The following is an 18,911-nucleotide window of genomic DNA, read 5'->3' on the forward strand; positions in this document are numbered from 1 at the left end:
AACTGCTGGTGGGAACGCAGCTGGGGCAGCCGCTGCGGAGAACAGTGTGAAGTTTCCTCAAAAAAACGAAAAATGGAACTGCCATCTGAAGTTTCCTCAAAAAAACGGAAAATGGAACTGCCATCTGACCCAGTGACCTCACTTCTGGGAATACATCCAATGAAACCTGAAACGCTGATTGGAAAGAATGGATGCACCCTGTGTCCACCGCAGCGTTATGTACAATAGCCGAGGTCTGGAAGCTGCCCAAGTGCCCATCGGCAGACGAGTGGACAAAAAGCTGCGGGACATTTACACCAGGGAACGCTACTCAGGAGGAGAGAGGAAGGAAGTCTAACCCTTCGCGACAGCACGGAGGGGCCTGGACAGCATTACGCTCAGTGCAGTAAGCCACTCAGAGAAAGACAAGTCCCCCGTGATCTCACTCACAGGTGGAATCTAATGAACAAGATAAACTAACAGAATAGAAACAGACTCACAGACACAGTGAACAGACTGACAGCTGTCAGAGGGGAGGGGGTTGGGAGCTGGTTGAAGAAAGTGAAAGGACTGAGCAAAACAATAACCAAAAACTCATGGGCGCAGACAGCAACAGGGTGGTTACCAGAGGGGGGGGGGTGGGGCAGGTACAGGGGGATGAATGGTGAGGGGAGGAGACTTGGTGTGGGTGGTGGACACACGGTTGGGAGGACGGGAAGAGAGAAACCACAGAAGGTATACACTTCCAGGCACAGCCACGGCCACGGGCGACAGGGTGGGGGCTGGGAGGAGGGGGAAAGAGGGGAAATAGGAGATATCTGTAAAAAAAAAAAAATCGATGTTTTATTCCTCCTTTTTCCTCCCCCACACCTGGGCTTCTCATCTTAGACACACACACTCAGCCCCTCCGCAATCCCCCCGCCGCCCTGAGGATTCTGGAATGTTCCGGCGGCCTCGGCGCATAGGGTTCTGGCTAAGTGGAGGACCAGAGTGAAATAAAAGCCGGGGCCTTGATGACTTCGCCAGGGAAGAAGAGGTTCAGCAAGACCGAGGAGGAAATGAGGGGGAGAGGCACGCGGCCAGAAGGCAGAGAAGGATGGAGGTGCGGGAGGTGGGAGGCCGATTTCCGGGCAACGAGTCCTTCATTCATCTCATTGTTGGAAACTGGACCCCCTTCTGCTCTTCCCATCAGATCGGACTGAGGAGGGTGGGGAGGCGGTGGGGGCTGTGGAGCAGATGGCGCGGGCAGCACACGGCGCGGGCAGAACACGGCGCGGGCAGCACAGGCACGGGCTGGGCCCGGGGAGTTTGGACACATCGCGGAGCCTCTCTGGCCTCCGTCTCCCCACAGTGAGGAGGACGCGGGGTGTCGCTCTCCCAGGCTCATGTGAGCACTGGAAGGAGGGGACGGGGAGGAGCACGGGGCTGGCACGGAGCAAGCACCCAAGATGGGGAGAGTCCTCTCGTCTGAGCAGCGCGGGCTCCGCACACGTTGGGTGGAAAGCGGTTTCGAGTCCAGAGCAGAGCTCCCCGTTTTAAGTAGTTTTTCCAAGATGCGGCCAGTCAGGTTTGCCCAGGTGGTCGGATATTGGCAAGGAAAGAAGGCCCTGGGATGCAGAACAACCCCCCCCACCCCCAGCCCCTCCGTGGTGAGACAGGATGTGAGCCACAGGGGCACGGGCCGCTGGCCTGCCCATCAGACACCTCCAAGCGGCACAGGCATCATGGGAAGAACAGCACCAGCTTCCACTTGGAAACCACGGCCACGTTTCCACGCACATGAGCAGCGACGATGGAGAAAACACACGTCCATACAAGCAGGAGGGACCCAGCCAAACAGCCACAGCTATTTGTAAATCACACCCAGGGCTGTGAGGGCTCTGATCTGAGCTCCAGGGTTAAGAGGAGGGTCCTGGGGGTGTGGGGCCTCCACGTTTCTGTCTCCCTCTCCTCTCCTCACCTCACTCCAGCTCTTACTCCTACGCCTCTCACGCAGGGATCACACGCAGGAGACCATGTGGCCAAATACCCTGCCGTGTCTGTGCAGACTAATCTCAATTCAGAAACGGGTTTCCTTCTCCGCCGCGTCCAGGGAGCGGCCGATGCTGGGCCCAGGCCTGGCTCTGGAGCGGCCCTCCCTCCCTTCCCCAGCACGGCTCCCCTCGCTTCTAGCCTCCGGGGTCCCTTGCTCTGAAGTCTGGATTTTTGACTTTCCATGGATCCCCCAGTGTGTCTCCTCTCCTGGTTAATGGGGTCACTCAGTTCCCCCTCCAGGTCCCTAAATTCCCCCGGAGCCGAGATGAGTGTGGATAACGCTGGCCAGTCAGACCCTGCCCCCCCCCATGGCAGCCAGAGGGCCCAGGATCCTCTGAGGACCAGTCGTCGGGCCATTCATCTCCAACAACCGGACCCACCGAGTGACTTGGGTGTTTGCGACGCTTCATTCTTTGGGGGCCGCAGAAAACATGTCAATCAAGTGATGAACCGCCTGGTGGGCCGAGGAGATGAGCTCATAGCTGGTCTACCTCTTTCAGCCTCTTGGCGAAGTGCCATTTGTCTCGCGTCCAAAAATCCACATATGGAGAACGAGTTTCACACGGAGATGCCGAGACTCACGCAGTGATTTATGTGTGACAGACATCCTTCCAGACCATCGACCGCGGGCGGGCAGGGCTTGTCTCGCAGTCCCTCTGGCCCAGGAAGCTCGCCTTCGACCCGAGCCACACGGGGAGAGCTGTGCTGTGACAATACGGCCAGCGGGCCTGCCCCTGTGGCTGACGCTCGCACGGACATGGGAGAATGATCCTGATCAAGACACAGCCGGGCCGTGGACGCTGGTCTAATTGGAAGCAGCTGAGGACGGTGGGAAGCAGCGCTCTCGCCCCTGGGACGGCTCTCCTTCCTGGGGCGGCCAGTGGGCAGGCCTGCAGCCTCCTGGGCCTGGACTGAGGGCCACACCCCCACCCCCAGAAAAGACAGCACCCCACCCGCACGGAGACCGTTGCACCCCCTCGAGTGGCCTGTGCAAGACCACGAACAAGATCCACTGGATTCACTTCACACGACTCACAGAGGGACGGGGCATGTTGTTTTCCACTCGAACATTGCTGGTGGAAACGCCAATCCAGAGCACCCGCAGGGGCACCTGGGCTGGGGACGGCACCCCGATTAACAGCACAGGGAGCGCCTCCCAACCCAAAGTGCACCTTCTGGAGGGTCGCTCTGAAAGACAGGTACAGGCAGAGGACAGGTGTGAGGTAGGGGACAGGTGTGAGGTAGGGGACAGGTGTGAGGCAGGGGACAGGTGTGAGGCAGGGGACGGTGTGAGGCAGGGGAGAGGTGTGAGGCAGGGGACAGGTGTGAGTCAGGGGACGGTGTGAGGCAGGGGAGAGGTGTGAGGCAGGGGACAGGTGGGAGGCAGGGGACAGGTGGGAGGCAGGGGACGGTGTGAGGCAGAGGACGATGTGAGGCATGGGACAGGTGTGAGGCAGGGGACAGGTGTGAAGTAGGGGACAGGTGTGAGGCAGGGGACAGGTGGGAGGCAGGGGACAGGTGGGAGGCAGGGGACAGGTGTGAGGTAGGGGACATGTGTGAGGCAGAGCGACAGGTGTGAGGTAGGCGACAAGTGTGATGGCACGGGACGGGTGTTAGGTTGTGGGACAGGCCGGAGGTATGTGACAGGTGGGAGACCGGGGACAGGTGTGAGCCAGGGGACGGTGTGGCACAAGCTGGCATGGAGATCTGGCCACGCCCGTGCAGCGTAATGGAAAACAACATGCGCGCTCTTGTGCCGCTGACCAGGCAGACACTTGGCTCTCAGGCTCACGTGGTCACAGGTGGCAGCTGGCGGACTTGGGCCTGAGCTGGGCCTCTTGGCTCCAAGGCCCAGGCTTCTCTCTCCAGGCCGCACGGCACCCCTGACTGGTCAGAGGGAAGCGCGCTGCTCCTCTGGGAACACCCCGCGGCCTTTTCCGTTAGAGTCTCCAGCACACGGCCAGCCCCTGCCCAGTGCCACCGACGGCTCCCAGAACACGGAGGAAGAGTTAGAAAATGGTTTCCTGAAATGAAGGCAAAACAAGGAAAAACCCACGAGGCTGTGCTTATGAAGGGACGTTTGTTGGTCTCGGGTTCTTGAAATTATCGGGTGTTCTATGCACAACGATGGACTAAAAAGATACCGAGGAGAGGTCAGTGTGAGCAGGCTGTTTTGTCCCTGGATGGGTAACGTGGTCGGTGGGAGCGCTGTCCCTATACACCAAGGTGGCGGGTTCGATCCCCGGTCAGGGCGTGTACGAGAATCAACCAATGAACGCATCACTACGTGGAACAACAAACCAACGTTTCTCTCTCTCCTCTCCTCTCTCTCTCTAAAGTCAACAAGTAAAAATGTCAAGAAACGTTTTTCGCGCCTCATTACACTCTCCTTGCAGAAGGTGGGACTTTGGAAAATCAGCTTTCCTATGACGCTCCCGTGAACACCGGAACATCGGGAACCCACGCAGGCCAGCCCAGGAGGAGGAGTGGCCACACCGACCCGAGTCCCTCCAGTTAAAGAAAGACAGTCCCTGACTCTTAATGACCATCTGTGACGAAAAGCACATGAAACAGCTCCCTGGGAAAGGTGAGAAAACGTCAAACAAGAACCATAGATTAGAACAGTGCTGTTCTTGCTCAGAACCACTGCGTGTCTTCCTCGGGGTGGACAGGGGTGAGCCCGCCGCCCCCTGAAGCCTCCCCCTGCTCCCAGGCCCTCTCTGCTGCCCAGGTCCAGCCGTGCCCAGCTGCCCAGGCCCAGCCGTGCCCGGCACTTGGCACTGGGCGCCGGCCTCCGTCTCCACCTCCACCTTCACCTCCACCCCCACCTCCACCTCCACCTCCACCTCCAGCTCCAGCTCCACCCCCACCCAGACGTTATCTGGGTCAAGCACACGGCCAGTGTCCACTCAGCACATCGCTGGGAGATGGCTGTTTTCTCACGCGATGATGTAATGGGTAAGCAATCACGCGAAGCTCTGATGATCCACGCAAATGTTTTCTCAACAAATACGGACGGAGCGCCTACTGCAGACTAAGGAGTTTCCATCGGCACCAGGCGGGGAGCGCGCAGGGATGCAGGGCGTCAGAGCCAACACGGCTGGCGAGAGGGCGGGGTGGCCGGCACAGGGAGCTGGGGGACAGGCGGAGCCCAGGGGCCGTTCGGGGCCGTGAAACCAACTCAGTGTGATACCGAGATGGGGGACACGGGGCTTCATTCCTTTGTCAAAACCCATGCAACTTCTGCCCAACATTCAAGTGGGTGTCTGCCTGGTACGTGGCTGGAGTTAGCAGGTCAGCACGGGAAGTGGAAATGGGGCGGTGTTCTGTTCGGGAAGCGATGTGGAGCGTGAACACAGCACTTCTCACACCCCTTCCCACACGCCCTACAAGGAGACGGCGAAATGCGGTCTTTAACTGAGCGGCTCTGGGCCCTGCTCAGGCTCTGAAAACAGGCACCGGTGTCCATCGCACAGAGCAAGGAGGCGGAGTGAAGTCCAGGGGGAGGCAGCTACTGCCATCACACGTCTCGTATGTTTTGTGTCGTGGATCCCCACACACTCTTCACCACAAAACACAGTCCTGACGGGGGTGGGGGCACCTCCTCACTTCTCGGGGACGCCCAGCCCTCCTCAGCCACTGATCGGGCATCGAACCGTGACCTCCTGGTACATAGGTCGATGCTCAACCCCTGAGCCGTCTGCCTGTCTCTAACTCACACCATTGGTCTTAGTTCTGACTATGGAGCCAGAAGCGTAAGTCACGCTCCCTGTCCGCCTCTCAGACGTGCGGACAGCTGGCCGAGCCTGGCCGTCCACCGCGCTCAGCACACCTGAGCCTTCACCTGCCCCTGCGTGGATTCTCACTCCCTGCCCTGTTGGCTCCAGTCCACCCACAAACTCCAGCTCACGGCGGTCCCTTTACCCTGTGCCCGGAATGACACACCCCGCCCCACCCCCGCCCCCCACGCCTTCTGACGGGCACAGGGCACGGCCAGACCATTACCTCCCGAGTTCAGGACACTGCGCTCTTATTAACCAGCCCGGCCAGCCGTGTCACGTGGCTGTTGGCTCATGTGGAACCCGCCGCCAATGAAAACACCCAGATCCCTTTTCACACTTAGGCAACTGGTGTGCTGTCGCATTCCGTCAGCCACTCGACACATACTGCCTTCAAGAAAATTATTTCCACACCCACAGCTGACGGTTCTCCAAGCGAGGGCCGGAGAGACGGGGGAAGCGCAGACTCTGACCTACGGTTGAACCTGAAGTTGAAATCTTCCACGTGAATCTCAACGGTAACCGTAGTCTGCAGCAGCGAGTCGCTAAAGACACGCAACCACGCAGAGGCCCAGGGACACGTCAAGTGGGAACCTCGACAGACGAAGGAGGTAGAATCCCATCACGCCCACCTCCCTGTTCAAGGGAGTTGGTTCAGAGAGGCCCGGAGGCGTTTTCTGAGAAAGAGGCCGGTCATGACTGTCCCCAGTTTGAAAATCAGTGCAAATCAAGTCTTCAGGTCAGAAATGTTATTCTTAGGAATCATGGAAAAGTACTGGGAGCCACTGCCCTGACACATCACACAAGTCCCTTCATGTCCCAGGTGCCACCTTCCACACAAACACACATGCTTTCCTGAGAGATGGAAAATACTCAGGAGTTTTCCAGAAAACTCTGAAGCCGCCCAAACTGCTCTAGAATCACAAGATGCCTTTACTGCCCCTGCCCTGGCCTCGCTGGTTTTCCACGTGTTGTGAACTACCTGTGGCGGCCAAGGACCGAGCTCACCTTGTGCATTTGGTTTCCAGGCCTTGCACAGTCCATTCATTACTAAGAGCAAATGCAAGCTCAGAGCGGGAGGGACCGCCATTTACAACATGAACGAGGACACGGAGCCCACAGAAGTCCCCCGCCCCCCTTCACCCAGGCGGGCTGAGCACCGTGAACACACGGAGCTCGGGAAGCCGACCTCAAGTTGGTGGAAATCGAACTGCGAAAACAAAAGAGTAAAGACTCAACCCCAACTGAGATCAAGACAACGTTCTATGTAGTGGCCTGGTGTCTGGGGGGGTGTTGGGGGACAGGGACTTTGGGGAGAAGGAAAGGAAAAGGAGAGAGAGGGAGTCGGATACCTAGACGGGACACGTATGCATTTAGGACAGTCACCCACTGTGACTGGCCATGTTTAGTCCTTCCAGAGCCGGGCGGGCTGGGGCTCCAGGGGGAGGGGAGCATGAACCGGCCCGGCCCACTGAGCGGTCCCAACAGCCGCCCTGGGAGGGAGGGGCCTCCTTGTTCACAGATCGGAACGAAAGCTCTTTCTCGAGGCCCAGGCCAGGGCTGTGCTGGGGAATCTGGTTTGTCTGCTTCAGACAAAACTAGTTCATTGTGAAGCAGATCAGTTAAGAGCTTCAAAAAAAAAAAAAAAAAGTGAGCTCCTGTGAGTCACGTGGAGGGAAGGCTGGGGATCCAATGTCCTCCTAGAAATGGGCCCCGCAGAGGGGACCTGGGCCAGGCGGGCTGGGGACAGGCGGGGCGGCCTGCGGTCCCCCACCCTCCGTTTTAATTGTAACCTTGGCTTTCAGGCCTGGGCAGCCGACAAGGATTAGATAAGCCACATCCTCCCAGGCCACACCGCCCGGGACAGGGGACCGCCCGGGGATGCCTTCTGAGGACTCCCACCCGCCCTTGTCCCCGCCCTGCCCCACCGGCTGCTGTGGCCTCTGGATGGAAACTGTGTGAGAGGAGCGCCAGAAGGAGCGGGAGCAGCTCAGAATCGCTCTGTGAACTCCTGGGAACAGGGAGACCCGCCTGCAGCAGCAGCTACAGGCACCCTCGCTGAGACCCGGACACTTCCAGAGACGCCACGAGACACCCAGTCGCACGCGTGGTCCAGACAAGAGCCATGAGCCAGCTCCGTCCGTGGAGCACACAGCCGCCGGGCGCCGCCTCGGAGACCACGCGGGGCCCACTGCGGTGGCTGCCCTGCAGGTGGCCTGTGTCCCGGCTGCCTCCCCGCCCAGTGCTCACGGGGCCTCCCAGACTCAACCTGGGAAGCAAGTGCCCGCGGACTCGGAGTGAGCGGGACACTGGGGTTCCCTCCATAAGCGACGCCCCCAGGAGCTGGGAGTCACCGAGGCGGCGGCCTGAGGGCACAGCCGGCCGCCCCTCCTCTGACCCGCCGGCAAGCAAGCCTGGAGACAGCGCGAGGACGCGTCCTTCTCACCAGCAGTGACCTCCGAGGTCTGACCTCAGTGTGTGTGCGACGCCGGGAGGAGGAAAGGGGGGACCCAGACCAAAGGACAAAGAGCCGCCGAGCTTCGTCCTCACGTGGCCGCCTGACCAGGTCCCCTCGGGACACAGCACCGGTTCCGTAAGGGCCGCCCGTCTGGACCAACTGCTTCCACGCACCACTCAGCGCTGGAACTGCTGACAATTCTTTCCGTCTGACGAGCAAAAGAATTCCCAACTGCTCCTCAGACTTGATATTCTTGCCAAAGTGTGAGTGTGAGTGAGAATGAGTGTGTAAGCGTGCATGTGAGTGTGAGTGCGTGTGTGTGTGTGCATGTGTGTGTGTGTGTGTCATGGCTGGGACTTGCTGAATCTCTCATATTGCAAACATGACCACGACTGCTTACTTTCAAAACCGTGGGGAACGAGGTGGATGCGGCGTAGACACAACACACATGCATAACAGAGTGTTTTCTTATTTTAAAAAAATACTGGAGATTAAGGTCTGCAGAAAGGCCTGCCTGCTAAAGCCGAGGACACAGCAAGCGCTTGGAAACACGCAGCCCGACGCCTGGGAAATGTAAACGTGGGAACCACGTCAGCGTCGGAGGAGCTCAAGCCTAGCCGGGCCCTCGCCCCGGACTGTCCCACCGTGTGACCGAGGTGCCTTGGCAGACGCGAGGACAGCGTGCCCGGGTGATTTCTAATGCGGCTGCATGCGTCCCAGGCCGGGCTCTGGCAGCCAGATGACAGCAGCCGGGACAGCCGGCGGCAATGAACTTGCGGAAAAATCCTGACCGCAGAGGCTCCAAGTGCAGGCAACTCTGTTGACGATTTTACTTCTGCTTCATACTATGACCCAACCCCCCGGGCCCCACCCAGGACGCCCCGCCCGGTCCGGGGAGCTAGAAAGGACATATTCCCGCAGCGGCACCCACCAGGCTACCTGTGCCTGTACCAGGGACCAGAGCGGGGGGCGGGGACGGCTGACTCACAGGCACAGGAGAGCCGCTGGCCCGGCGCACAGACGGCTCGCTCACAGCCTGGATTTCCTCCGTTAAGAGGCAGCGTGTGTGGTGGACAGCTTCCTGGGAACCGCCATGTGCGAGGCTATTGGAATGCTTAGTCATTCAGAAGAAGAAACTCCGTCCCAGGTCATTCGGTTTATTTTTCTGTTTGATTTCGGAGTCTGCTGCCACTAACCGTGCCGGGGATGGGGCCAGGTCATCTGTCCTGAGCCGCACACTGTTCCTCCAGGGCTACCCTCCTTCCCGAGCTGAGGAATCTGACCTTGGATCCCGCCCAAGGTCACACGCCAGGGAGAGCCTCGGCCCCAGCATGAACCCAGCCTGTCCTAGAGGCGCCTGAGCCTCTCGATTCTATTGGCTCCATGAAAATCTGTGAACGAGAAAACAGACACAACCACCCAAGGCACCGTGGCAGGTCCACCACATGGTGGACCTCTGCCTCTCCAAGGGTGAATGACAGCTGCGGTCAGGTCACCCGCGGGCTACGGGGCAGTCCCAGCTGTGTTTACCTAACTCTGCTGACGTCATCAGTGCTTACAGTTCACAGTCCACGCAGGGCCCTGCACCAGCTCTCACAGCTGGTCACTACTGGCCGCAGAGCACCCAGCGCCCAGCATGGGGCCCTCACACGGATGGAGAGCTGGTGACGAGACTAGGACGGCAGGAGCTAGACAGTGCTGACCATCATCCCTGCTAGGAAAAGGCATTTTATTTTACTTTAAAATTTTCATAATTGATTTTTAGAGAGACAAGAACGGAGAGGGAGAGAGAGAAACATCGATGGGCTGCCTCCTGCATGCCCCCGCACCGGGAATCGAACCGGCAGCCTTTCGGTGCACGGGACGATGCCCAGCCAACCGAGCCACACCAGCCAGGACAGCAATAGACATTTTAAAAACATCCCCCCTAGCTGATCTGTTACTGAATTATGACGTACTCAGAGAGTCTACTGCTTGCTCCGTGTTGTGCATTTAGAAATAGACGATGATGAGCTGGAAGTTTCTGTGCCCCAATGGAGCGTTTTCCGAGATAACGAACATGTTAATAAACTTTTGCTTGACTTAGGACTTCCTAGCCGTGTCGTCATATGTGTTTAGGTGATAGCAGCACACAGATCTTTTTTAAAACCCACCTGTCACCACACGGTCACCTCTGCGTGTTGTGTGCGCACATGTGTGTGCTGAGAACTAGGACCTCCTCTCTTGGCAAATCCCGAGCCTGCGTATTGGCAGCGTTATTAACGACAGTCGCTGTGCTGTGCATTCGACCACCAGGAACCGCTCAGCCTCCAACTGCGAGTCTGTGCCCTTTGACCCTCTCCCCGCTCCCCTCCCCCCGGCTCCTGGCAACCAGCGCCCCACTCTGTGCCTACAAGCTCAACTTTATATATTTTTTGGAAGTTTCCACACATAGGTGAGATCATACAGTACTTGTCATTCTATGTCTGGCTTATTTCACTTAGAATAACGTTCTCCAGGCCCGTCCATGTCGCTGCAAATGGCAGGAATGCCTTCTTGTCTCACTGGGTGACATTCACCGCAGCTCACCTTCCTCCTCTGCTCCCCCACCGGCGGGCACGCAGGCGTTTCCACGTCCTGGCTGTCGGGAGCCGTGGTGCCAGGGGCGTGAAGGGCAGCGACTCCAGGAGATACTGGTTTCGTTCCTTCGGGGTCCCCTGCGTCGGCACATGGCGCTCGGGCCACGCACACCCCACGCGCAGCCTTGCTCTCGGCCACAGCAGGACCTCGAGTCTCCTCCTGTGCGAAGTGAGAGCTGGACCACGGTCCCTCCCTCAGCAAGTGCTCATGGGGCGCCAGCTGCACCGGGCAGTCAGTGTGGCTCTACCGCTCAAGAAATCGCTGTATTTTATGACGCACGGTCCTTCTGGGGTACGTGTTCCTGGACCCACACGCAACCACACTGCTTTCCTTACAGGCCCCCGATTCCAGCAGGCCCCGCGCCCGTCCCCGGCCCTGCCCACGCGCCACAGGATGCCCCGGGTGTGCGCGGCTCCAAGGCTCTGGTACCGTCCTCGGGCCCGGCTGAAGGCACCGTGACGCGCCAGTCCGCGGGGAGGTTGCGGGCTGAGACGGGTGACACGGCTGCCTGGCCCTCTGCCAGACCATCAGGCGCAACCACGTGATAGCCGAGCCCAACACCACGGTCCCAGAGAACCACGCGGCAGACACGCCACCGTTCGCCGCCCGCTCTGCCATCCCAACACCCGGGCACAGTGCTCCCCGTGGGCAGGCCGCTGCGGTCGGAGAGGGAGGGTTCCGAACAGAGCGGACGCCTCCTGTCCCCCCAAAGCCCGGCTCGGGCAGCTGGGCTTCCTGCTGGTTCGCAGGGAGCAGAGCGGTGAGGGGTGACTTAGCTCAGCGCCGCCCGGCACCCCCAGGAGGGGAGAGAGGGCAGGGAAGACGGGGTGCTTTGTGTGAAGTTCGGGTGCTTCCCCAGCAGCGAGGGAGCCCGTTCCCACCCGGGCCCCAGGCTCCGCTGGGCAGGTGCCAGGTGGGGCGGCGAAGGCGCCTCGCATGCCTCCTGCTTTCACTTGGGGAGCGCTCAGGGCGGACAGGCCGGGGCAGGTGAACCTGGAATGCGGGCCCCAGCGCACCTCCCAGGAATGCTGCCTCCCTGCCGGCGCCGCGCTTGGCACGCAGAACCCGGGCGCGGGCCGGTGATCTCAGAGCAGGAGGAATGGAGGATCCGCGTGCACGCCGTGTCTCACCTTCAGCGCGGCTGATGTGGCGGGCGGGCTGTCCTGGGCGTGAGCAATGTTCTGTGCATCCCTGGCCCCTACCCATCGATGCCAGTACCACACTATAGTGTGAAAACCAAAAATGACTCCAGACCTTGCCAACTGCCCTGGGGGTTCGGGGATGCCCGCAAAAGTGTCCCCCGGGGAGAGCCACTGGCCTAGACTCCACATCCTGCTGTTGTCACTGCATTGGTGCCTCCGGTCCTAGGCCGCCCGCAAGTCCTAAGTTTGAAGGTCATGCCTTGCGTGTAGGTGACAGTCATTACACTTGGAGAACAGACGCCGCTCAATTCGAAATGGGTAGAACACACCAACAGAGCCATGCTTACTCTTCCTAAAAGACGCCAGTTTACCATCCGGACACGTAGATGCCACAGTCTATTTTAACAACAACAAAAGGGGGCTACAGACAGCCCTCCACCCCAGTAAAGCCACGGGCAACGCCAATTCCCATTTCCCGGGGTAAGATAGGAAAGGAGATTTTGTGAAATGTTTAGGAGCAAAATCAAGCCCACTTCTCTCCAGACCCTGTCTGCAGCCAGGCAGACCTGCGTCGTTGTCCTGTTTTGATTTCTTCTGGTTCCCTCTATTTTATGTCTTCCGGTGGGAGGGTTCAAAAATCACCTCATTGCTGGTTCAAAATGTTCCCCGTGCACTTACATAGAATGCACTGCGTGAACCCCCTCCGTAAAGGAGACTGTCCCCCACGTCCACGCCCCACGGGAGGATGGATGGGAATCGGGGTGTTGGGGGGGGAAGGCGTGCATGGAGTGTTGAAGACCATGTGATACTTGAGACATGAGTCAGGGAATTAAGTGAATGTTGCTTTTCCTGCCCTCGACGTTCCATTTCATTTCACTGACAACCCGTCTTCTCACCACGGTGCCAACTCCGGCAGATCCGGACACACGGACGGACGGACAGGACACGGCTCTGCCTGTGGTCACGGACTGTCCAACGCTCTGGGGTGGAGCGAGCTCGCCGGGCACAGCATCTCCTGAGGTTCCAGTCCCTGCTTACTCCCCGGCTAACTGAGCGTCCAGCTGACTTTCCTTTGACGTAATGTTTAAGCGTTGCCATGGCTGTGACGGCCATCATGGCCTCATCCTGTGCACACAGAGTCATCAGCTGTCCCTTCATCACTACGGGGCCTGCGCTGAGCATCTATGACTCCGAACCGCCCGCCCATGTCTACGGATTTGAGTTTTTAGAGAAAATAGAAACCCAGGCCCTGCGCAGTTTGGATGATGGCGGGCGCTGCAGAGAACTCTTAGGCCCTGTGCACTCGGACATCGAGTCACGGCTGCGTGAGGTCAGGCAAGGCTTTCCCTGATCATCCCATGTTAATCCAACTGCTGATTCAGCGAAAGGACTTTGGAACCCATGGGTGTTGTTTACTTAAGAGGTGATTCTACGGGAAGTAAATAAGTAAGAAAGCTCGCGTCACGCTCCCGGAGACAGGCCTGTTTGCCTGCACCTCAATCCAGGAAGGCCAGTGAGAAAATCCCTGAGTGAAGGCCACTCCAACCGGATCCTTTGCTGGTTTCAACCAAGTCCTTTCCCCCACTTTTTTTTAATACACTCATGCTTGTCAGCGACTAAGGGGGTTAAGATTTCAGGAGTCTGTATGGAATGCAAGCCCCTCAGTGAGGTTCGGAGCACGCAGAACGTGATTACGTGGCACCACTGAGTCCATGGCTGAATGGACCACATGCTGTCTTTTCGCACAGAGCGTGTGCCGAGCGAGGGGCTACGCCAGCACCTATCCCCCCTTCCCCCTACGCTCACGCCGTTTAGATGCCACAGCGGAAGCCCGGGCGTCTCGGCCCACGGCTCCCTCTGATGGCTCACATCTACGCAGTCAGTGCCACTGCCATCAGGTGTGCAGGCACCACATTCACCGCAGCAGAGGCCCAGGCTGCACTGGCTCAGGGCTGCCCACTGCTGTGGACTCAGGGGTGGACCGGGAAGTGGCCAGGGTCCCGGTCACAGCCTCAGAGGTTTCCACAGAGAAAGCAAACACACTCCTTCTCACCCAGCGGATGCGACTCCTCGATGAGTAATCGCAGCATCTTCTGCTGCGGGGCCGCCGCCTTCACCTGGTCCTGGGCGCTGTTTACCGCGGAATTCCCCGTGGCCCCGTGACCCTCACCCGGCCGGCGGCATAAAGGAGACACGGAGGCCACGGAGTCTCTCCTGCTCCCGTAAACAAGATGAGATAAACAGCCAGGGCCGACGTTTTGTTAACCCGAGGTTTTCTGGGAAGAGGCCTGCTGTCCCCACAACTCGGTCGGTGGAAACCCACATTTTACCGAAAAGCAAAACCCAAGACCGACTCCCCCCAGGACTCGCCGTGCGGCCTGGAATGCAGAGTGAACGCCAGCTCAGGAGGCGCGTTCACAGGTCGCTCTGCAGCATTTCAAACCGGTTCTGACACAGAGCAGCGACGGGTGAGGTCATCGCCAAGGCCTGCTCCTCCCATTTTTTTATTTACTGAAGCTCCGACCCAGTGGACGTGTTTTTTTTTTTTTTCGGTTTTATCAGGGAATTCACACGATTACGCAAACCTTCCAAGCCCACCTTTTCCTTAAAAAAAAATGTTTTTATTGATTTCAGAGAGGAAGAGAGAGTTATAGCGAGATAGAAACATCAATGATGAGAGAGTTTCATTGATCGGCTGCCTCCTGCACGCCCCACACTGGGGATATCGAGCCGCAACCTGGGAATCGAACCCGGGACCCTTTAGTCTGCAGCTGACGCTCTATCCACTGAGCCAAGCCGGCCAGGGCCCACCTTTTCTTAACTGCGTCTGAATTCTACCCGACTTCCGCCCTGGGTCCCAGGATGGCTATGTCTTTGAAGAAAGGCGGCGGTTCCGAAGAAAGTTTACAGGCAAATAATCCACTTTTTATATTTTCCTGGGGTAAAAAGCAAGTCTTGCTTCTGACCAGTTCCCAAGTCCGGTGCAGAAATCTCAGCCACGCCGTGGGGAAACACACAACGACAGCGCTCCTTTTCTCCTCCTCATTTCTCTCAGGGCCACGGGGCCACGTGACTGTTTACAACGGTAACTTCGTTAGGTGGAACCTGCACACAGTGACTGTGACTTTTTGCTAGAAAATGGCATAAGTCCCAAAGGACTTAGCTTATCCTCAAAAAGGGTAAATAAAGCCGTAAACTCTTATAATAAAAAGAAAAAAAAATCTTAGGAAATTCTCGGGCAGAGCGGCATCGTAATTGCCCCCCTCCTGCCCAATGGCCTGCCGAGTGGGGCTGGGAGCCACAGGGACACTCAGGTGGGGCACGGAGTCCTGCTCAGCCCCCGGTGGGTGGATGAGGGTGCCCGCGGGTGATATCACCCCTCGGGCGGCGGGCCCTGGGCGTGGGTTTTCATTGCTGCCCATGGGTCCCAGGCTCCAGGCGGATGTGCTTCCTCCCGGTTCCGGCCCCGCTGAGTCATGAGACTCAAGTTGTCAGTGCCGACACCAGGGAGGTGTCCCCTGGGGTCCACAGGACACCCCCCCGGGGAGGGGGCCCCACATGGCCTCGCAGGCTGTGTCCTTTCCTCACGCTGACCCACCCGAATGCGTCCTGTCTCCGGGTCCCCTCCCCAACGACCTTCTCCCTATCACCCCTCCCTCGCTTAAGCTTCAGGGCCTCAGTGCAAGCCCCCTTCGAGGGGCCCACACAAGAGGCAGCTGTGTGTCCCGGCTCAGGTAAAGGGCCCAGCTGGGGGCGCGCCTCCCTGCCCATGCTCCCAGCCAGGCATCCAGACATCCACCTTAGCATCGGCATTTGGAACCCATGGGTCTTTTCAGGAAAGCGGGAGCCACTCTCCTGATCAGAAAAGAGAAGCGTGGTGGTGGGGGTGGGCGTTCGGTGGGGGGCGGGCGTGCGGTGGGGGTGGGCGTGCAGTGGGGGTGCGGTGGGGGGCAGGCGTGCGGTGGGGGTGGGCGTGCGCTGCCGGCTGCCACACCCCACGGTGAAAGGCTCTCCCTTCGGAGCAGCAGACAGAGCTGGGAGAGAGCTGGACGTTCAGGGCGGATCTGTCCTGTGAGCACAGCGCCCTGAGGGTGGTGACCCACTGCCCCGCCCGACCCAGAGAGCGAAAGGGGAATGGGGCGATGCCCACAGAGCCATGCAAATGAGACAGGGGAGCCGCTCCCTGTCCGGGAAGGCGGGGAGTGCCGCCCTGCTGAGCACACGGCTGTCCTGGGCCATCCGGGCTGCCGAGGGCCTGGCGCAGGCTGAAGTGCCCACTTCCACCCCGGGCGACAGCCTCACCTCCCGCCACTGAACGGGGCGGACTGAACGGGGCTCCGGCCGCGGGCTCCCTGGGCAGAGGCTGCACTGTCCCGGGGGCCAGTCCCGCAGCTTTTGGGGGCAGGAAGGCAGCCAGCAAGTCGGGCTCGCCTGTGGGGCTGCACGGAGCCGAGGAGTGACCACCAAAGACGCACATTGGGCTCTGCCCAATGAGACCAACGCACTAAGACACATGTCCCCTCTGGTGCTGCCCGCCCACCGAGTTCATGGCCGTGCAAGGGCGTCTGTGTGAGTCGGGATCCAAGGCTGAGAGCTGGCGGCTCAAGACACTCCCCCAGGAGGACCTGTGGAGTGAGGATGCGCCTGCCCCGTGTCGGGAGCCGCCGGTACCGGGGGCTGATGGCCTCTTCTCTGTCCCAGGGCATCTGCAGAGCCTGACGCTGGATTCGGGGAGGTGGCAGGGAAGGAGGCGTGGCTCCCCCCAAGGACCCCGTCTTCCCGCGGGGTCTGCAGGTGGCGAGAACCTGCCACGGCCCTTCCTGGGGGGTTTGTGTCGGTGGGAAGGAGGAGGAGGAGGGCCTCACCGCGTGTCTACCCTTTTCAACCTCCTCTAAAAGCAATCTGCAATCGCCAACTGTGTGGCTCAGTGGCTGAGCATCGACCTAGGAACCAGGAGGTCATGGTTCAATTCCCGGTCAGGGCACAGGCCAGGGGTGCGGGCTCCATCCCCAATAGGGGGCGTGCTGGAGGCAGCCGATCCATGATTTTCTCTCATCATTGATGTTTCTCTCTCTCTCTCTCCCTTCCTCTCTGAAAGCAATAAAAATATATTTAAAAACCAAAAAACCAAAAGCAATCTGTAATCATTGTAGAGTAAACTGAAGTAACAGAGTCCCACTTGGAGGCTGAGAAGTCGTTCTGCCCTTGAGACCAGAGGAAGGAATTGATGCGGGGCCTCTGAGACCGGAATTTTCTAGTAAAACCTCGGCTCTCCCTGCAGGTTTCTGCCATTTCCACCCAGTGACCACGAGCCCAGGATGGAACGCTCTTGCTGCAAGACAACCAACACGTAGAAAAGTGTGCGAGTGGAAAACGCACAACTTCGTGGATTCTTCACCAAATGCGTCCTTCTGTGTCGTCAGCACCGACACCGAGAAACGCGGCGAGGCCCGCTTTTCAGGAGACCCGCGAGAAGGCTGCTGTCCTTCAACCCAAGGCGGCAAAGCAGACCAGGGAGACAAGCCGAACACGGGAGGGGAAGCAGACCCCCGGCCACATGGGACTTGAACAGAATATAAGCAGCACACGCACATGGATCTGCAGACTACAGGAGGGCGCTGGTTTGTCTAATTAACCAACCCCTCTCTACTCTCCGTCTGTGTGTCTGTCTCTCCCTCCACCCTCGTTCCCTTTTCCTCCTCCTGCCTTCGTGGCCCTCCAATGTTAAGGACAAAAACATTTCATTTAGAAGAAAAATTAACTTCCAAGCATGTCAGACTCGCAGCCGGTGGGCTCATGTTTGACATGCTTGTGAAGGCTACGACATCTGTCCTGTCACCTCCCTCGCTGACTAACACGGTGAGCGTTCATCCTAGGTGAACACTGGATAGGACGTCAAACCAAGTATTGAGTCCTTTCCTCTAGCATGTGACCCTGGAAAGAGGGGACACCGGGGCGCCCTGAGCCTGTCCCACCACTTCCTGCGAATCTGTGATTCTTTAAAAATAAGAAGTTACCAACAAAAAGCTTTGCTACCGCAGCAAGCCACTGCGCTGTTTACACAGGGTGGTCAGGCTTTGTGTACAGTATGGCTTTTGTCTAAGGAACTAGAATTTTTTAAAAAGTCTTAACTTCTCTCTTAAGTAAAAGGATATTATTGAAAGAAATGAGGTCACCGTATTACGTTCACACAAATACCTACTCTAACGTGTCCTGACGGTGAGCTCAATGCTTAAACACATCACCCAGAGGCCACACAACAGTTAACATCCGTAATCCCTCCTTCCTAACCATGTTTTTTCTTCCCTTCTTAACATTAAAAAAAAGAAAAGCTAACCGTAAAGTTAACATTCAGAGAAAGTAAATGTTTGCCTTGCAGAGCCTTACAGGTGAGGAACGACGGCCGCTGCCCGCGGTGTCCCCCGTTTGCCAGCGGACCCCCTGCCCCGCCGCCCAGCCCCGCGTGGCTCCAGGACCTCCCAGGGGAGGACCAGCCGAAGGCGGCCCACCTTCCCACCCGCTGTGAGCACGTCCCATAAATCCTCTCGTGTTTAAAGCAGCTACGCCATCAGCAATGCCCGTCAGATAAATGATCATCGTTGAACTGTTAGCTTTTCCATTTTTGGTGTTTCTTGCAGCAAAAGCAATTTATTTTTACTCACAGATTTAAAACAACTTTAAAAATAACTTTTATATGCTGCTGCGAGGAACCAGCGTGTCTCCAGCACATGCTAATTCATGACCAGCCTGTTCTTTGCCAATGTGAGAACGAAGATAGAGAGAGAGATCGGCACTGTGTTTTCATGGTCCCACATAGCCACCTGCAGGCCTTCTTAGACGCACGAGGTGAAGAACGGGAGAGCTACGGCGATCGAGGCTGGGCCCAGGCGGACACGTGGG

At 58.3% G+C, this 18,911-nt stretch overlaps 1 long non-coding RNA gene across 1 annotated transcript; it reads right to left on the reverse strand.

Moving 5' to 3' along the window:
* Positions 1–8,703: 8,703 nt before the first annotated feature.
* On the reverse strand, positions 8,704–15,060 carry LOC106695329. Its single transcript, XR_001346434.2, has 2 exons — positions 9,239–15,060; positions 8,704–9,067 (listed from the first exon to the last, which is right to left on the reverse strand). It is a non-coding gene; the product is annotated as an uncharacterized LOC106695329 (long non-coding RNA).
* Between the last annotated feature and the right edge of the window lie 3,851 nt (positions 15,061–18,911).

The sequence above is a fragment of the Myotis lucifugus genome, unplaced genomic scaffold (assembly GCF_000147115.1).
Source record: "Myotis lucifugus unplaced genomic scaffold, Myoluc2.0 scaffold_1107, whole genome shotgun sequence".
Lineage (NCBI taxonomy): Eukaryota > Metazoa > Chordata > Mammalia > Chiroptera > Vespertilionidae > Myotis > Myotis lucifugus.